Genomic DNA, 12,546 nt, shown 5'->3' with positions numbered 1-12,546 from the left:
AAGACAGTTAAGACACAGGGCTTGGCAAGGACATGGTTCTGTACAGCTCAGAAAAGCTGTCTTCATTTTCTGAAAGATGGTAAGAAACACCTTCCTATAGCCCACAACAACAGTGTGCTTATTATTCAGCCAGCCTTTCCTAATTGCATTATTACCTTGCAGCAGGGCAGGACAAGGCAACATCATTAAGTGAAGCTCCTCCATTTTAGCAGCCCACTGCCTTCACACCTGAGAAGAGCACATTCATTTACACACTACCCATGCAGCTTAGATCACCATCCACTCACACACAACAGTCATTTCCCTTCATTTCTTGCATTTTAGGAGTTCTGAGAATAGGTGATGTTCTGTGACAATGCCAAAGAGTAATTGCATTTTAATTGCTATTTCATGATGGCAGAGATAGTTCAAACCTCAGGTTAATTCCAGGTGTCAGGTGGAGAAAGCTGGAGATTGTCAGCTCAGCATTTCCAAACTTACTGCAAGACTCAAACTGGGCAAATGTTAAGCAGAGTCCAGAGATCTGCCCATAATTAATTTTTTTAATGCATGATAAATCAACTCAAATGGAAAACCACTGTAAAGTAAAATTCAATCAAGATGATGTCAGAGTAACTTTTGCTCTGCTGAGATGTTACAAACTGTGCAAGGCAATTTCTGAAACAGATAATGAGCATTTGAAGAAGAGTGGTTAATCACACTTAAGATAACAACCTCAAGGAGCCAGCTGTCAGCAAAATGATGGATTCAGCTTCTATCCTATGTTTACCTGTAGAAAACTCTGCTGAGAATAAGTAGGATGCTCACAGCTCTCTCTAGACAGAAAACTCATGATAACAGAGAATTTGAATAGACTTGAATATTGATTTTCATGAAAAGCGAACTAGTCATACTTCTTTTTATTTTTATCACATAGCTGAAGAGTTTAACTCATAAAGAAAGTAAATAAATTAATGTAAAATGTTGAATAATTTTATTTATTTTTATCAACTCTTTTTATCAATTTCTTTTTCTTTCTCTTTTTAATAAATTTAGTTTGCATTGAGAAAATGTTCATAAAGGCATTTCAAGCAGGAGTCACAGAGAAAACAGATGCTGTAACCTTTGAACAGAAGTGCAGAAACAGAAAAGGAATGCAAAGGGAGTTTGGAAACCAAAATTAGATTAGCCTGAGGGACTTAAGGGGTAAAAGTACCTCACATGGGACTCGTGTCTCCCTCCATATTTATGGTAGAGCTGGCACAGAGGAATGCATACAGCCACAGTGGCATTACCAATAAATCACTGGCAAAAAAATGTTCCGGAGTGACCTCTGAGGGCTCACATGCAGCACTGTAAGGCAAAACCCAAAATGAGAGCTGCATGCCCAGTGCCTGCAATGGCATAGAGGCCAAAATTTGGCCTGTTTTTTTCCATCCAAAAGATAAAGAAATTATTAGTATGTTTATTATTCAGTATACTGCTTATCTCCTTTGGATTTATAAAAGCAGCACTAAGCTACTATTCAGAGATCCATTAAAGAAAAAAATAAAACTACACCCACATTTTTACTGTCTTGTACCAAAGAAACAGAACATTTTTGAGACTTGGCACCCATCTCCATTTTGAAACAGCAAGTGAGATGCAGAATCGTACACAGCTGATCTGGATCTGCTCAGTGGTGTCAGCCATCAGCTGGTTTCTGTATACCCCTCCTATATTGTCCTCCTCATGCCTTCAAAGCTTCTTCAGTGCCTCACACGTGGATCACAGAATCATCAAATGCCTGGGTTGGAAGGGACCCTAAAGATCATCTCATTCCAGCCCCCTGCAGTGGGCAGGGACACCTTCCATGAAACCAGAGCCCCATCCAGCTCATGGATAATGGCACCACCATCCTTCCTCTTGCGCTTGAGGATGGTTATGGCACTGCTATGCTAAAAATAATCCACATGTGTTTTTCTTCTCCTCACCCAGCAGAATCCCAGTGGCAGAGGGAGGAAGCCAGCCCAGCCCTGTCACCAGGCCATCATGCATCAGTGCCATGCATCATCAAGTGGCAGTGTCACCCACACACGGAACAATGACAGCCCACAGAGGTGAGAGTCACTGTGCTCCTCTAGTGCTCTTGGAAGACACACTAACAATACAGGGGAGCAGATTTGTATGGAAATAGTTCTGGGAAAGTTTCTTCAGAGAACTAGATGTGGACCAAAAAGGATTGTGTGGCTTTTTTGTTTGGTATCATTTTGTTTGGCTTTTTAAACACTTGTTTTTCTGGTTTTGGGAGTGTTTGTGACAACATTTATGATTTGCATTTCAGCTACTATCAATAAATCTGTGCTGGGCTCAGAAGTACTTCTAAAAACATCACAGATTTCTCATTAAACTCTTCCCCTTCTATGGAAGGCAGTGCACTTGCCTCTTCCAGACAGTCCCTCTGCTTTGTTGTTATGATAGCTTTGTGCCAGGCAACTTTCTTCAGCTAAAAGAAAAATATTCTCTACATCTTTTTCACTCACAAGGACAGGTCCACAGTCAGGAGCAAATCCATGGATGCCAAAACACAATGGAGAGACGTTGACACAAGCTGTGACTAATAATAAGAGACATTCACTGTTGGCTTAAGGCTGTGCTTTATTCAATGTTCCCTAAAACACTTTAAGACTGCCCTGGTTACTTCTAATTAGGAAAGTGAGCCTCATAAAAAATGTTCTTTATAGCAACCTATTCAGAGATTTTTATTTCTTAGAATATTGACATTTTGGGATGACATTTGTCTTTATAGGAGATGTTGGACATTATAAGAGGCATTTTAATCACGAAACAAAAAGTTAAATTCACAGTCACACAGTGCCAGTACAGTCCATGGTGAGCTCCAGAGCTGTACTTTGAACATCTGTGATCCCAAGAAATTCACTTACTGTCTGTGCCTCATTTGTCTCCTACAGGGAAAAAATATTGATTGAGTAATTCTTGCCCACACAATTTGTTGTCTGATTTAAGAATAAGAGCATCTATTTTTAAGGTATGTATGCCAATCTATATTTACATATGTTTTTATCCAAAGTTTTTGTTCCTTTCCTGAGCTCTGCTCATGCTCTGCTTTGACTGACTCATGCTGCTCACTCCCACGCCACATTTTGTCCATGCCTCACATCAGGACAGCACCTAAGAGATAACATTTCACTTAGTGATGGGGTAATGAAGCATGTGCTGATATCTGTGTGTCTGTATACATGTACACAAGTCAGGGTATGGTTCTCCTGAACCTGTGGCAGCTCTAGGCCAGATTGCTCAAAGCTGCAGTGCAAAGCAGTGGCAGATTGAAAAAAAACCCCCAACGCTCCAGTCTGCCAGACCACTGCTCATTCTCCTGGGCTGTATTTTAGCCAAGTAAAATTAATTCTGCGGAACACAAGTAAAATTTATTATGAAACAAGGCACAGGAGTATAAAGATGCACTCTCCAAGTGACAGCAGGCTCCCTGGACCCTCTCTGTTTGGGTTGTCTTTGCTGTCACAGTGACAAGAAGTTACTTGTAGCCCTTGCACAAGGTATCGGAAACACCAAAACCTTCTGTCTCCTGCATTAACAGGGACAAATTAACACTCTCTCAGCTGTTCATAGTTCCCCTGGGTGAAGGGAGTGTGCCAGCAGTGATTCACTCACCCTGCCCGTCCAGCAAGGCTCTAAAACTTAACCTGGGTGTGTGATCAAACCTAACCTGGGTGTGCAATCAAACCTAACCCTGGGTGTGCAATCAAAGCTGCTGCTCCTCACCCCCTGCAACCATCACATTCCCCTGGGCCCTGTGCAATGCTCTTTCTAATGAGGTGGGGTACTCCAGCCTTTGGTTGGGGGGAGTCTGCGTAAAAAAATAAAATAAAATAGCACCTCAGGGTTAACAGGCAGAAGCAGTGCAGCCCCTTGAGTTCAACTGATGGCACCTGTGACATCTGTCCTGAGAGGCAGAGCACAGACATTGCCTTCTGCAGAATTCTGTGTATCCTTGTGGCCACGGCAATGAGTGGGGGAAAAGTCATAAACAGGGCTGCAGGACCTGATCAAGTTAGGTAAATGGTGAGTGCTGCTAATGTGTGTGGTTCTGCCCAACATCTCTAGAGACAATCAGGAGCTGTCCACTGAAACACAGTCCTGGTGCCTCCTGAAAAAATCCCAGGAGGTGCTCTGGGATATTAGGAAGCCTTTATTGCCAAAGGTTTGCAAGGTAGGTCATGGTGTATCACATAAAATAGTATCTCTAATAAACCTCTGGCAACTTTAATTTTGTCTCCATCTTACAGAATAAGCACCAGCATCTATCATCACTTTCAGAGGAGTTTACAGGCACTCTGTGAGCTGGAAACCAGCCAGCAGGGCTATTCTGAGATTGGTGATGCCAGAAGGGAAATAACTCAGCTGGGCCTTTCTGAGGAGAGTTTCAGTGTATATTGTGGCCTGGCTCAGATCCAGGGGCCACAGTGCTGCACCAAGGCTGAGCAGTGAGACAATTCATCCGTTTGACACTCCAGAGAGATGTGTTTGAGGGTGGAAAACTTCATTTATATTTTATAGTGAAAGAGTTTCTACTTTCCATTACTCAACTATGCAGCAGCAGAGACTTCTTAAACTCTATGTTAGAGAGATTACTCTACAGTTATGCATTGTTTTTCCCCATAATAGCTGCCAAATTAAGTTTCTTGAGGGATGAAATCACTTTAGGCATCATGGCTTTCTCTGGGCACATTTGTTCATACAGACTTCCATGTTGCCATGACCCAACAACCATGGCATGTGTGGTACCACAGAGGTGACAACAGGTGAATTCCTTGAAATTCAGACAGTGTGTTAGGCTCTGAGGCTGGGGAACACATTCTGTGCTGCCAGATGCCAAGCAGATCTCAGTCTGCAGCACATCCCATCATTGTCATGCATGGAATTTCTGCCTAGGCATGTCTGGTGTCACCTGCCCCACTGAGACCTGACAGTCAACTAAAAACACTGAAGAAATTCAGAATTAAATCTCAAAAGTATCCTTACTTCATAATACTTGTGTAAGCCCCCAGGGATGTCATCTTCTCTGAGGAGATCACAGTCTATTTTCACCCCCAGGGAAGAGCAGTAAAGACAGAATATTGCTCACAAATCTCCACTTCTGTAGCACCAAAGCATTCATGAACTCTGAAGTTACCTCTTTATCATCTACATCCAGTTCTCATAAATAGTTCTCTGCAATATCCCATCTTGCTCCATTAGCTCCATGGAAGCCTATTACTGCTAAAATCTTCATTTAGGTTCCTCATTTACAAGCGGATAGTAGATAGTATGAATAGACTCCTTGACTATTCCTTATCACAGCAAGTGACAGTATCCTTTTTCAGGTTAGTCAAAATACATCCAATTTTCCAGTGGAAATCTGCTTTGAAAGCTCTCAGTACATAAAAATTTTAATAGAAAAAATTATTTTCAAGACATAATTTTATGAAAAGTGAAACAATTCTTTATAATTTATTAAGGACAAGAAAGATAAATTTTAAAGCTCAGAAAGGGCCCAGACTGCTAAAAGCAAGCCTGGAGAAGAAGTTCTATATGTTTTCTTAAAAAAATCCAGATAAAAGAACTGACATCCTTCAAGACTGGAAGGGTTTCCACTCTGTCTATCTGTACTTTGAGCGAAATGGAATGCTGAAGGCAGGGCACAAAAAGAAAAAATTTATGCAATCCTCAGCAAAAAACATTACCTTCAGGAGACATATTTTTCTTTCACTACATATTTTCTTAACCCACAGTATATAGAAATCCTTTTTCATGTTACTTCTTTGCAATATTTCAGACAAGGATGGAGATTTTAGGCAGTTTTGCCAGAGCATCAAAATCAAATGTGTCACTGGATAAACACACACTTAAAAGTGAACATTCTGTAAATACATACCAAAAAAAATACACCCATATATATGTACATGCAAAAACCAGAGAAATACAGATAAAAAATATGAGATTAAAACCTGCAGTTCTGTACTCTGCTCTTATGGTTTAAGTTAAATAAATTTTATTAAATTGGTTGGACCTAAAGAACACTACTTTCTAAGAGTGATTTTTTTCAATGCTAATGCAATTACTCCTTTTCCTCTAAGCAAAGTCTTCTGCAGTATTGGAAAAGAAGAAAGATGAAACCCATAAAATCAGTCCCAGCTGCCCAATCTAACCCATAATTGCAATGTGTAGATTCCTTTGGCAGAGGAGGAAAAAGGAAAACTCCATCAAAAGGAAGCATCTATAGGAAGCATCAACCTCTACTGACTCATTTCCAGAGTCCTTCTCTTAGCAGAGGTGCTATTTATAGATTAATGACACGTCCCCATCATTCAGCTCAATGCTTCCCCACCCAGAGCCCTGCCTGCTTCTCAGCCTGACAGTCGGGATGAGAATTAGCATTTCTTTGGGATGTGAATTAGCATTTCTTGCACTTGGAACTTGTTTCTTCCCACCTGTTTAAAAGATGTGATGTGGAGTCAGCAGAAGGTGGATTCAGGTTCTTCCTCAGCTGTTGATTTACACTCTGTGACTCAGTTTATCACATTTCCTCAATGGTATTTGAGATACTCATTTCAGAGTCAGAACCCACGGCTGCACAGTCCTTTTGGCTACCTCTTCACCAACAGATGGTAAAAAAAGCAACCCCCAAACCCTCAGGGAAGTCATGAATTACTTTTTGTGAGCAGTGCCATTTGGAAAATGTCACTTTAACAGAGGATAAAGTTCTGCTCTTACATAGCTTGTGCTTCTGCATGAGCTTCAGAGCCATCAGCAACATCAAATGTCTACTTTTGAAAGAGCAATTTATTTCCCTAAACACATTTTTCCATAAGCCTAGACTTTTTATCCATTTTAGGACTAAAAAAGCAGTATTCAATAGATGCAGAGTCACTTTTTGTTATGCAAATGACAGTGTTGTCTTTGTCAGTATTAAAATCTCAGCCAAAAATAATGCCACAGGTCAATGCTTAAACCATGGGAAATGATCGATTTTTTAATTACAACAGCATTGCAATTATACACTTATCAAAGACTCTTATTACTAGATACATTCTTGTAAAGGAGACAACTGCCTACAGGCTGGAATTCACAGCTGAACTCCAGCTACATCCCTTTCCATCAGATTTCCAAAAGTCTCTGACCTTCACTGACCAGACAGAGCAGGAATCTCTTCTGAAAATTTTGCTGCTAACAGATCTCTTTCCCTAAAGAAGGAATAGTGTAGGGTTTTAGAAGAACCTTCTAATAATGTTTCCTTAAACAGCATTTGGAAACAATAATAGGAAATACACTAAACTTGCTGCCAAAGATCTTTAATGGAGAGTGTTGACAGATGCAGAGGGAAGATGAGACAGGACACCTGTGAATCTTTACAGCTGATGCTGCTAACGAGCAGCTGATTTATATAAAGGGTAAGGCAAGAGTTGTGCTAGAATGGTAGTCGGGAATAGGAATGTGGAAGAGGCTACTGCTTTTCCTCTGGTTTGTTTTTTTTTTTTTCCAGTGATTTAGCTATAGTATGAGGATACATTTTGAGGCAGGAACTCATTTCTGAAATTGTAGTAGCTGTCTTCTGAAAGGGATCTTTGTTTCTATTTTGAGCTTTTCTCTTACTGGGAGTAAGAAGCTCAAAGGCAGGAAAGGGAAAGATGCTTTAAAAGCAGAAGTGATGCAAGTGATGCTGTCTCAAGATTTCTCACTGCAAGAGGGAAAGGAATCCTGGAGACCCAGCAAAGGTAATGTCTACATCTGTCTCTCAGTGTTTTGGGTTTCTTATTAGAAGTGAATGAATTGAGATTCTTTCTTGCATCTAAAAGAGGTAACTGGCACATATTTTGGTTTGACTCTTCATTGCTATCTTTGTCCCATGCCTCTCTTGAACCTCCTGCTGGCTTTTGCCAAGGCAGCTCAAAGGAGTTGATGCTTCTTCTGAGGGCAGCTACAAACCCTGCTGGTTCCCCCAGCTCCCAGTCTCATCACTGCACATGTATCTGAGGGGTTCAGATTCTATACTGCAAAATTCTGTGTAGATTCTGCGTAGCATTGTTTTCACATATGGATACCTTCCTGAGGGTTTGGCTGAAGTCCCTGATTTGGCTCTCTTGGATTGGTTTTTGTAGGGAAGTGCTGATGCTGCTTAGGCACACGTGGGTGCAGCAAGCATTGGGATCAGGAGCTGGTTAGATGGAATGTTTGGAATGGTTAGCTTGGAATGTTTGCTGTGTCATCTGCCAGTTGCCTTCTGCAGCAGCCCCTTGGTTTCTGCTGTGCTTGGTGTGATCTTTGTGGTCATAGAGGGGCTTGAGGCTGCAATGGCTCTAAAATAGCAGGAAGCCCTCAAAACCCCTGGGGAAGTTGTGAGAAAATACAGATAGCACCCAGTTGCTAGGGGTCCTCAAATTTTACCTGTTTAGGATAGGAAAAAAGGCTGTTCTAGGCTGGCCATTTTAGCCTTCAAACACAAATTTACTGAATTATTACTTAATTGCCTTCACAACAGTGCCACCATGGTGTTGATTTTATCCTGATTTATGCTGACCTTCCCTTCTGTCCAGAGCCTCAGGAGCACAGCCAAAGTGCCATGCACTCTCTAGTTGCCCTCACATCCACTGCATTGACCTGGAGGCTTTTAATCTGTGGTACAAAACCTCTCCATAGTCAGGTTCAACTTCTTCTCAAACACTAGTTTTCTCTTCCCCTGTCATTATGCCTTCCCTTGATATATCCAATGTGTGCTACTTGTGATCTATTTGAGGTCACACATGATTTTCTCCTTTATGAAAAGACTGTTTTTCACCCAGGAAGAGACTGATTATTTTACTGTGGGTATGAAAGGTGACGTAGCCAGGAGGACACTTTTTTACCCCTCCATGTTCAGAACACAGTGATCTCAGTTTCATGAGTCCCAAGGGAAAAACAAGTGTCCTCCTGGCTATGTCACCTTTCATGCTCATGGTAAAATAATCAGTCTATTTCTAGGCATATTGCACAGTGTACAAGAGGCATTTATTATAAAGATAAGGGGGTTGATTTATGTCTTGCAGCTTTTGGAAGATATAGTGCAAACAGGACAGGGGTTAGCCTATTTAAGTGCTTGCATATATATATATATATATATATATATATAAAATTTAATAAGGCACACTTGCCAGTAGATGTTCTTGGAGTTAGCATTCATTCTCTGTGATGTCCTGAGCAATAGCTGGCAGTTAATTTGAGGCTACTGAAAAATTTGCATGTTTGGGCAGGGGCTGTTTGCTACATAATGCAAATGGCTGAGATTTACTTTTTTTTAGCCCTCCCCACTGCTCACCTGTCACAATTTCTAGTAGCCTTAAAGCTAAAACTTAGAGAGTGTTATCTAGATGCCACTGTTCTCGTGCATTGCTAAGCTTAGCTGTCGGCCACATCCAACTCTGACTGGTGGCTCACTAATTCTGGAGTTTTATTTTAACCTTAATGTGTTTTATTTCATTCATTTCTCCAAGTTGTCTTGCATGTTGCAGTATGTAAAACTAACATTGCTAGCAAGGTTACCATCCTTAGTCCTCTCAATCAGGGTAGCAACCAGCCCCTCAAGAAGAGAGTCTGGAAACTTCTGTAGTTCATGCCCTCCCACAACAAAGCAAATGTTTCTCTTCAATTTCTCTTTGTCTCTTTCCCTTGTGCTTATTTCTACAAAACTTTTGTGCCTGTCCTTGTCTGCTATGCTTGGCATGGGTACTGTGTCACAAGGTTCCCAGTGTTTGAAGATTTTTAGCTAATGGTTTTCAAAGTTGAATGCCTAAGGCTTAGTTCCTGAATTCAGCAGAGGCAGGTAAATAATTGAGTTGCCTGAGGTTTTCTTGCTGTTAGTCATTGTCCTCTCTAATGGAGGTGAGAAAATCGGATTCCTCTGAACGAACCAGACTTACCAAAATCTGACTTCTTCAACAGCACTTTAAATCCTAGAGAGATGTGGTGCCTGGAAACATGTCACAGCCTTCAGCACACTCTATCCAGGGCTTCAATAGTTACATTTAGACAGAAGAACTTGCTTGTTAGAGTGTTTTCAAGTGATACAAAAGCACTCTCAAAATCAGCTGCAATCAGTGGGAGCTGCAGGTTGTGCAGCACATGTGGATTTTCAGTCTGCTTGAATATTTCAGAGTGGTGGGGATCTCAAATTTTAGCTTCAGTCACTAAAAAAAAGCATATTAAACTACTTGCATGAGTGAGGTTCTCAACTTCATGGGTCCCTTGTCCCTGTGATCTGGTGGGACACAGAGGGGCAGGCATGATGTACATGTGATTTACTTATATCTGGCTCATCATGAGATGTATAGATAAATTCCTGTGAACTTGAGTAGTGAATTTGTTCTGAGTACTGGAAACTGAAGCAGGAAATATAACATTAAATGGCTGTTCATAGGGAAAAAGGAGGAGGAGTAGATTTGGGCATAATGGCATCAGATAAGAACTGCAAATGAGACATTATCTATGGAAATTGTTTGAGCTGACAAAGCAAAGAGCATTTTGCCAGGTTAGTGAGGAAACATCCAAGCTAATGAAGTAGGACTGTGAGAGTACAAACATACTACAGAAAAGCTGCTTATCATGGCTAAGAAATGGGAACCAGCCTGGTTTTACACTCAATGAACAGAACCTCAACAGTCTCACTGGTAAACAAAGAGAGTGCAAGTGAGGTTTCAGGTCACCAGGGGCTCTTCAAAATAAACAGAACTCACCAAATTCCTCTTAAAGTAAAATGAGAAGAGGGCATTTTCACCTGAAACCACCTTTTTTGGCAACAATCCAAACTCAAGGTCATTTTGTAGCCATTTTATTGCTAGAGACTGATTTTCCCCTTTCAAAGGAAAGCATGAGTTTTTTATTATTTATCATTTCAACAAATGCATTAGGAGGCTAGCCAAGCAAAGTAAGTTCACTCTACCTCAGATGCAGCACCTGGAGTTGGCTTGTCATGTCCTGTCTGAGTCCTCCAGAAATTCTGCAGTTTCCATAGCAATTGAGGTATTGTAGGTGAATGACAGTGTGATGTTATTCCTGGCTTACAGAAACACTGAGTAGCAACCACTGTGCCTCTAACATTGACTCCCCTGTGGAGGTCTACAGAGTCCCTGAAAGCTTGTGTCAAAGTGCTTCATAAATTTCATTATCCTTTTTACAGGTACTCTTTGCAATCCCATCCACTTCTCCTATTGCTGTGTACATAAAGCACCGCGGTCTTTTTCCTAACCCAGACCACCTTAGCACAGTTGACTTGCATTTAAGGCTTGCAAAAAATTGTTGAACAGCCATTAATTCACTTGCTTTCATCATCAGTCCACCTCTTTCCTCTTTTCTGTGGGTAGCAAAACCCAAGGTTGAACTCAGTTGCCTTTATCCAGTGTTTTGGTATCCAGCTTTATTTATTTATACATTTTATTTATGTATAATTACTGTATTTCATCCTGCATGGCCTTTCCTGGAAGCTCCATGTGCAGGAACCAGCCAGGCCTGACCTTGCTCTGCCTGAGACATCTGATGAGATCACAGCTGGAGGTGACATAGCTATGAACATTGTAGTTATGGGAAAGTCTGGGGAGATATTTTTACCAAATAAAAATGGAAAGCTTGCAAAAAACATGACGTGAGCAATGTTTTCAGTACTTTGAGTTCCCTTCTCATAAACATGTGGAAACTCTTTAGGTGTCTGGTATCAAGAGCTTAGTTAATTTATTTTTCCAGACTGCTCATTCAAAGATTTGTTCTATATGAGAAGCTAAATGCTGCAGTCCAAGGTCACGGAAAGCAATGGTGAAAGAGTTTTGTGAATATACTTAAGTGTTTCATTTTTAGATTTTGTTTTTGTCTCCTGTAGCCAGTATTGAGTATCAGAGAAGAAGAAAGCTGCTACAGGAATTGTGTTGAGTAACAAGCTTTCAGGCTTTTCTCTGTAGAAACGTCTGAAATGATTGTAAGCACATGTTAATGTGTGGTGATCAGTAGAGGGGAAAGAAAAGTTATGGGGGTACATCCAGCTGACTCAGTGTATCCCTTTGAAAGAATGAAGCCATCCTGCAATTTCCAGAAAAGTGGGAGAAAATTAGAGTGCAACCATAAAGACAGCAGATGGACCTTATTAATATCTGCTAGGAGGGGGAGCATAAAAAAAAGTGACTACAGGTATCTCCCTGTCACAGGGGATCCATGGCCTGATGTCCTTCACACTGCAGAAAGGAACTTAGTATGCCCTAAACCTGATGGAGGTTTAGGGCTTTCCACAGAAATTGAAAATTTTACATTTGCTAGTCAGAACAAGGTACTTCTTTCAATTGCTAAAAACACCCAGAAAAAGCCCTCTGGGAAACCAACTGATGCTTGGAATGAAAAGTTTACAATGTGCAGAGTGCCTGTAAGTGCAGTGGTGCTGAGGGGCTGTGGACTTGCTCTCTCCTCAGCATTTGGCAGATCTGCCATGTTACCCAGAGCCAAGTCCAGAACTGGAACATTGCACAAGACAAATTAATTCTCAAAAGAAAGGAA

The 12,546-nt window shown here is 41.0% G+C and overlaps 1 long non-coding RNA gene across 1 annotated transcript in view; it reads left to right on the top strand.

The window, feature by feature from the left end:
- The first annotated feature begins 1,960 nt into the window (after positions 1-1,960).
- Positions 1,961-12,546, top strand: part of LOC141729702 (uncharacterized) — a 53,050-nt gene continuing 42,464 nt past the window's right edge. Inside the window, exons 1-2 of the long non-coding RNA XR_012581142.1 lie at positions 1,961-2,078; positions 2,931-3,007. This is a non-coding gene — a long non-coding RNA (uncharacterized LOC141729702). The remainder of the gene's footprint in view (positions 2,079-2,930; positions 3,008-12,546) is intronic.

Source organism: Zonotrichia albicollis, chromosome 7, assembly GCF_047830755.1.
Source record: "Zonotrichia albicollis isolate bZonAlb1 chromosome 7, bZonAlb1.hap1, whole genome shotgun sequence".
Lineage (NCBI taxonomy): Eukaryota > Metazoa > Chordata > Aves > Passeriformes > Passerellidae > Zonotrichia > Zonotrichia albicollis.
Note: the sequence above shows the minus strand (reverse complement) of the source record. Positions and strands in the feature narration are given on the sequence as shown.